At 40.9% G+C, this 7126-nt stretch overlaps 1 long non-coding RNA gene across 1 annotated transcript; it reads right to left on the bottom strand.

The window, feature by feature from the left end:
- Positions 1 to 365: 365 nt before the first annotated feature.
- Positions 366 to 654, bottom strand: LOC121633700. Its single transcript, XR_006009110.1, has 3 exons — positions 592 to 654; positions 460 to 519; positions 366 to 389 (listed from the first exon to the last, which is right to left on the bottom strand). It is a non-coding gene; the product is annotated as an uncharacterized LOC121633700 (long non-coding RNA).
- Between the last annotated feature and the right edge of the window lie 6472 nt (positions 655 to 7126).

Genomic DNA, 7126 nt, shown 5'->3' with positions numbered 1-7126 from the left:
CAAGACAGTGTAGAAAAAAATTATCTCTTTATTAAACAATGTATAAAACAACACATTAAAACACGTTAAGTAATCTGGGTGTTAACACAAAATCCACTGCAACCAAAACCAAAAAAACCAAAACAAACCAAGAGTTAGTAAATTAATAGCAAACCCAAACCAAACATAAATCCCCAAATTACCAAACCCTTAAAACAACACATTTTCTTCTGCGGACAAAATAATCTAAAGGGCGTGGACCCTAGGTTAGGACATAGGGTAGGTGGGACAGTCAAACTAAGGTGCACAAAACCCACTACTACGGGCACCGTCAACTAATTTTAAGCCCATAGACTAAACAGAGCACTAAAGAGAGCACTAAAGAAAGCACAGTAGGGAGCAGAGGCAATCTGTTTTGCAGGGAGAACACAGTTAGCCACAATACTTGCTAACCAAGAAGCCAACTAGTCTTATCCATACCTCCTTCCCGAGCAACGTAGCTCTACTCCAACGCCACTCCAGAAATACCAGCAGCTCCGTCTAGTGTGGAAGAATACACATTAGCCTGGTGTATACATAATATGCATCCTACAGCGTCATACCAGCCTTTACCTTCGCCAGCAAGCTTGGAGAAAATCCACGGCCCAACCAATAAACCCAGACGACCTGGCTTCATATTCATGACTGAAATCCTGAGCTGACATCAACTCATGTCTCAGTCCAGTACACACCTGTAGCGTCTCATTTCATGGAGAAAAGGAGGAGCTTCATCTGCCCCCACTCAGCCTCTAAAAACAGAGACATCGGCGGAGGAAGGATCTTTATTTGCCCCCAACCCCTCAACAGCACCAAGAACCAGGACGGTGGACCTTCACCCAACAAAACACCCAACAGGTCATCATCGTCCTTACTCCCCCCACCTCGGCTCACCCGAAATTCACTAAGCAGGTCGATGCTGGACTCAGATCTACCCTCCAGGCAATTATGTTTTTGTCCCCCATAAATCCCACACCAGAGCGACTAAAGGGAGGTCACCCAGTCCCTCCTGTCCCTCCACGCCAGCTTCATGCTTCGAATGTATGATGTGTGGAGGGTCCCGGCTGCCTGGACAACAGCAGCCATGGTTTTTCCCAGTACAAGCTGGATCCCTGTTTATTAGAAGGTTCCAGAAGTTTGGCGAAAATAAGGTGCACACGGCGAGCTCTCTGCTGAGAAAACAGTCTCGAATGACTTTTAGCTCAGTAGATAGTTCTCGTGTGCGGCAGGCTTAACAGACAGAGTCCAATTTGCTGAGATTAGCAATGCGACTGGCTGGCCTGCTCTGCCATCCAGACCAAGCACATCCTAACCCCTTTCATTAGCAAGACACAGTCGTGGCCAGTCATCAGAAGGAAAACTAATAAATCCTCTCCACAACAACCGGACATGCAACTACAGAACAGGTTTGCTCCACTGCTGCAGGATTCTAGATCTACATCCGATGACCAAAATGAAATCTCCCTACACACCAGGGTAAGACCAAAGAACAAGTCAAAAAGCAAAAGGCGACAAGAAAGCAAATGGCTGGGCTTCAGACTCTGATTGTTGGTGACTTCGGTGTGAAAGACGTGAGAAATGTGTGTGGAAAACGTACAAAAGTACTGTGCTTTCCCAAGGATATGGTATCAGATGTGAGAGGCAAAATTACGCAAATTGTGGCGGCGCACCCAACTGTGGAAAACCTCATCCTGCATATGGGGTCGAATGATGTTGTGAAACAACAATCTGAGGTGCTGAAGCAGGATTTTACTGAACTGCTGGATACGATCAGCTGTCTGGATACCCGGACATTCATCAGTGGCCCTCTCCCTCCCATCAGAGGAGGAGTGGAGAGATTCAGTAAGCTGTTTAGTCTGAATGCATGGCTGTCGGCTGTATGTACCACACATCCAGTTTATTGGGGGGGGGGGGGGGGTTGCAGTTTTATTTAATGAATCATTTCAATGTAAGCAGTTATCTCTTGGAACTTACTTACTTCTTTTGAAAATGTGGCTTTTCAGTTGAGCGCTTATAATAAAATAATATATCTAAATTTCTATAGACCACCAGGGCACTGAGCAGAATTTTATTAAGAGTTTAGTGAACTGCTGCTACAATCTGTTTGGATTTTGACTGTGTAATTATTGTTGGTGATTTTAACATCCATGTAGACAACCCTCAGGACAAAGCGACTAAAAATCTGGGTAACAGTCTGGAGAACTGGGTGGGCCTCTCTGGCACTGCACTACACTGGTTTAAATCTTATTTAGAGAATAGAAAGTACTTTGTGTCAATAGGTAACTTTACATCTGAGCAGACAAAAATTACATGTGGAGTTCCCCAAGGTTCCATCCTGGGGCCTCTTCTGTTTAACATCTACATGCTCCCACTGGCACAGGTCATGAGGAAAAACAAAATTATTTACCATAGCTACGCAGATGACACACAGATATATATTATAATCTATTCTATTTTATTTTAGCATATTCTTTCTGCTTTTATTTCATTAATTGCATTTCTTTTAATCTTTATTTATTTATTTTTTATTTTTATTTTATTTTTAATGCACTTGTCTGCACCCTGCTGTAATGATTTATGTAAAGCACTTTGAATTGTCTTGTACATGAAATGTGCTATACAAATAAATTTGCCTTTTACCTTTAAAAGCTTTCCAAGTACAGTTAACATACCCTGTAAGCCACAGCGTGCCCCCAGACATAGGGCAAACTATTCTACACCTCTCAAGTTAACAGAAAAAACATTTTTAATTTATGATTTTATAACTGAGCACAACCTTGATTTTATGTTTTTAACTGAAGCTTGGTTAAACCAAAATAATAGAGCAGCTGCTCTTATCAAATCCAGCCCTCCCAACTTTAGTTTTATTGGTGAGATCAGAATGAACAGGGGAGGAGGGGGGGGGGGGGGGGGGGGGGTGCAGTTCTATTTAATGAATCATTTCAGTGGAAGCAGTTATCTCCTGGAAGTTTTCCTTCTTTGGAATACGTGGCTTTTCAGCTGAAAGCCTGTTTCAGAATAATGTTTTTAAATATTAACAGGCCTCCAGACACTGCGCATCATTTTATAATGGTTTTAATGACCTGCTGCTACAATCTGTGTAGATTTTGTACTTAATTGTGTAATTATTGTTGGTGATTTTAACATCTATGTAGAGAACCCTCAGGACAAGGAAAACTAAAGATCTGAGTAACAGTCTGGACAACTTTGGGCTGACTCAGCGTGTAACAGAGCCCACACATATTAAAGGACACACTCTAGGTTTACTGGTTTCGAAGGGTTTGGACTTTTCCAAGGTTACTGTGTGTGATGTGGGCCTGTCTAAACATTACTGTGTTTTCTTTGAGATTACGATTCCTGTTCAGATTTCAAAATTGGAAAGAGGTTTATCTGAATTACAGGACATTTTTTGAGGGACCTACGCTTATGTCGTTTAACCAGCTAACTGAGAAATATGACATTACAAGAAGTGATTACTACCAGTATCTACAGTTGAGGGACTTTATTTGGAAAAACAATGCAGATTTGACACTTCAAGGCATGTCAGACACAGAGAGACAAATTTTCTTTACCAAATCAATTAGCTGAATCAGACTATTTTATATTATAAGAGTGTACCCCACTATTAACACTTCACACCTGAAGGCAGGCATTTGGAGAAATACAAAAATATTGTGTATCTGTAATAGAATTAAAACGACTCAATACATGATTCTCCATAGGGCCCACATTTCCCCTTATCTACACCACAAATTTAAGCCTGACTCTTCCCCACTGTGCCCCAAGTGTGACGCCGAGACAGGTACCCTCACACAGTGCTTTTGGTCTTGCAAACTTTCTGGCAAGTTGTTGGACAGGAAATGGATAAGATATCTTCTGTTAATTTGAGTTGTAAGCCTTTGTTTTGTGCTTGGATTGACTGATCCCATTGTCTCCAAGAAATACCATAAGAAATTGTATCGAATGTTTACTTTTTGTGCCAGAAAATGTTTGCTGGTTAACTGGACCTCCAACCGGATTCCCACTATGACACAGTGGCATAAGACTATTCTCAGCAATGTTTCCCTTGATTATCTGACTTGCCGACTGCACCACAAGGATGAGGACTCTGAAAAAACGTGGAAACTTTTCCATGAGACTGGAGAGCTCAACAATTGTTAAAAGGGCACTTGTATCTTGATATGCTGAAATGATGGAGATTGTTTGTATGGGCCATTGTTTGCGTTTGTTCTTTGCTTTGAATGCTTTGTTTCTCATGTCTTTTTATTGTCCTTTTGTATGTGCACGTGTATACAAAACAATAAAAGGCAATAAACATATTTTAGAAAAAATATATATATATACATACGTGGACAAAATTGTTGGTACCCTTTGGTTAATGAAAGAAAAACTCACAATGTTCACAGAAATAACTTGAATCTGACAAAAGTAATAATAAATAAAAATTATATGAAATTAAACCAATGAAAGTCAGACATTGCTTTTCAATCATGCTTCAACATAATTATTTAAAAAAATAAACTCGTGAAACAGGCCTGGACAAAAGTGATGGTACCCTTAACTTAATATTGTGTTACAACCTTTTGAGGCAATCACTGCAATCAAACAATTCCTGTAACTGTCAATGAGACTTCTGCACCTCTCAGCAGGTATTTTGGCCCACTCCTCATAAGCAAACTGCTCCAGTTGTTTCAGGTTTGAAGGGTGTCTTTTCCAAACGACATGTTTCAGCTGCTTCCAAAGACGCTCAATAGGATTTAGGTCAGGGCTCATAGAAGCCACTTTAGAATAATCCATGTTTTCCTCTTAGCCATTCTTGGGTGTTTCTAGCTGTGTTTTGGGTCATTGTCCTGTTGCAAGACCCATGACCTGCGACTGAGACCAAGCTTTCTGACACTGGCCGGCACATTTCTCTCTAGAATCCCTTGATAGTCTTGAGATTTCATTGTACCTGCACAGATTCAAGACACCCTGTACCAGATGCAGCAAAGCAGCCCCAGAACATAACAGAGCCTCCTCCATGTTCCATAGTAGGGACGGTGTTCTTTTCTTCATATGTTGCTGTTAACATCGTGAGTTTTTCTTTCATTAACCGAAGGGTACTAACAATTTTGTCCACGTGTGTTTATAACTGAAAACACGAGTGGGATGTTTTACCAGGTCTTCCCTTTAACACCTGCCCTATCAGGGGTTCAGTCAATGAGCTTGTTGCCAGTTTTAATGCTAAAATGTTAAATATTGTAGATGCTATTGCTCCTATTAAGGTGAAGGTTGTCTCTGGAAAGAAAAAGTCTCCATGGAGAAATTCCACATTGGTGAAAAATGGAAAAAAAAAGTCTTGGAAAGCCGAGCACAGATAGAAGTAACAAATCTACAGGTTCATTATGACATGTATAAAGAGAAACTTCACTCTTATAATTTACACCTGAGGAATGCAAGGAAGTCCTATTTCTCTGGCATTATTAGCAAAAACTGTCATAAAGCTCAGGCCTTATTCGTCATGTTGACAGATTAACAAACCGTCCTGTGTCAGTAGCATCTGAACTTTATTCCACCAAGGCTGCAATGAGTTTGCCAAATTATTCACAGATAAAATCCAGAATATCAGACAAACAGTTTGTTCATCAACAGCAGGTTCAACAGACATACTGTGTCCACTGAAAAGCAGTTTAAGCACCATGACACAGTTTAATCCCATTAACAGCAAAGCAACATCTTATGTCAGCTGTTGGACATGTATGTTGCTGTTTGGACATCCTGCCCACAGGACAGATCTGTTACAGATTATGAACTTGTCTTTAATTTCAGGCGTTTTCCCAGAGCTTCTAAAAACAGTTGTAATTAATCCTCTGCTAAAAAGGGACAATCTAGAGAAAGCGCAAATAAACAACTACAGGTCGATCTCAAATCTTCCTTTTCTAAGTAAGACAATCAAAAATCAGCTAAATGACTTTCTAACTAAAACAACTGCTACGAAGTCTTCCAGTCAAGTTTTAGACGGCACCAAAGCACTGAGACACTCTGACCAAAGTCATGCATGACATGTGTTTGAATACAAACGATGGAAAAATGTCAGTCTTAGTCTTACTGGACCTCAGTGCTGCATTTGATACAGTTGACCACAATATATTACCCATGACTGGAAAACTGGGTGGGCCTCTCTGGCACTGTGTGTCCTTGTTAATTGGTTCTTCAAGCAGTGGATAAAAAGGACATTTTGAGTATTGTTATGAAATGTAAGTACAAACATTCCACTGACTGTAATGATGTCAATATGCTTCTAGTAAAAAAAAAAAAAGTTTCATTTTTAGAAAAGCACAAAATACTTGCTGAGAATATAGTCTCAGATCAGCTGAAACACAGTTTATTTAAATCCAGGTTAAAGGCCCACCTGTTCTCTGCTGCATTTCAATAGTTTTTTGCATCTGCATCTGGTTCTTTTAAGCTAGAATTTTTAAATTTAATCATATTTTAATACTGTTTTTTCCCACACTGGAACTTTATTTCTTGCATTTTATCTATTTTATTTTAGCTTTTTCTTTCTGTTTTTACTTAATTGTTTTTTTTTTTCTTTTGTTTCTTCTGCCTTTTTTTTTTAATGCACTTGTTATTGCTTCCTACACCCTGCTGTAATGCTTTTTAATGTTTCATGTAAAGCACTCTGAATTGTCTTAGACATGAAATGTGCTACACAAATAAATTTGCCTTGCCTTGCCACGTCTCCTGTGTTGCTTCCAGCACTTCAGTATCCCAGTATCCTCTGGTTCCTGCCTCTAAGGGGGTTGCTCCTCCTCCACCTTTAGTTTCTGTCTCCAGAGAGATTGCTCTGACTGTGCTCTCTAGCGTCTGACGCCTGCGCCCAGGTCCTGCCCAGGTCTTCAGCATCCGATGCCAGCGCCACGACCTTGCTCGGCTCTGCTGCCTCTGATACCTGTTCCCCGGTCTGCTCCAGCTCCGTAGCCTACCACGCCTGCACCCCGATCCTGCCCAGTTCTTCAGCAGCTGATGCCAGCTCCCAGGTCCATGCAGCCTCTGGTGGTTCCTGTTTCCGAGGGGGTCTCCAATCGAGACGCTTCTCTCCAGCCTGTGGCTCCTGTCTCCAAGGGGGTCT

Source organism: Melanotaenia boesemani, chromosome 22 (assembly GCF_017639745.1).
Source record: "Melanotaenia boesemani isolate fMelBoe1 chromosome 22, fMelBoe1.pri, whole genome shotgun sequence".
Taxonomy (NCBI): domain Eukaryota; kingdom Metazoa; phylum Chordata; class Actinopteri; order Atheriniformes; family Melanotaeniidae; genus Melanotaenia; species Melanotaenia boesemani.
This window is presented reverse-complemented; position numbering and strand designations above follow the sequence as displayed.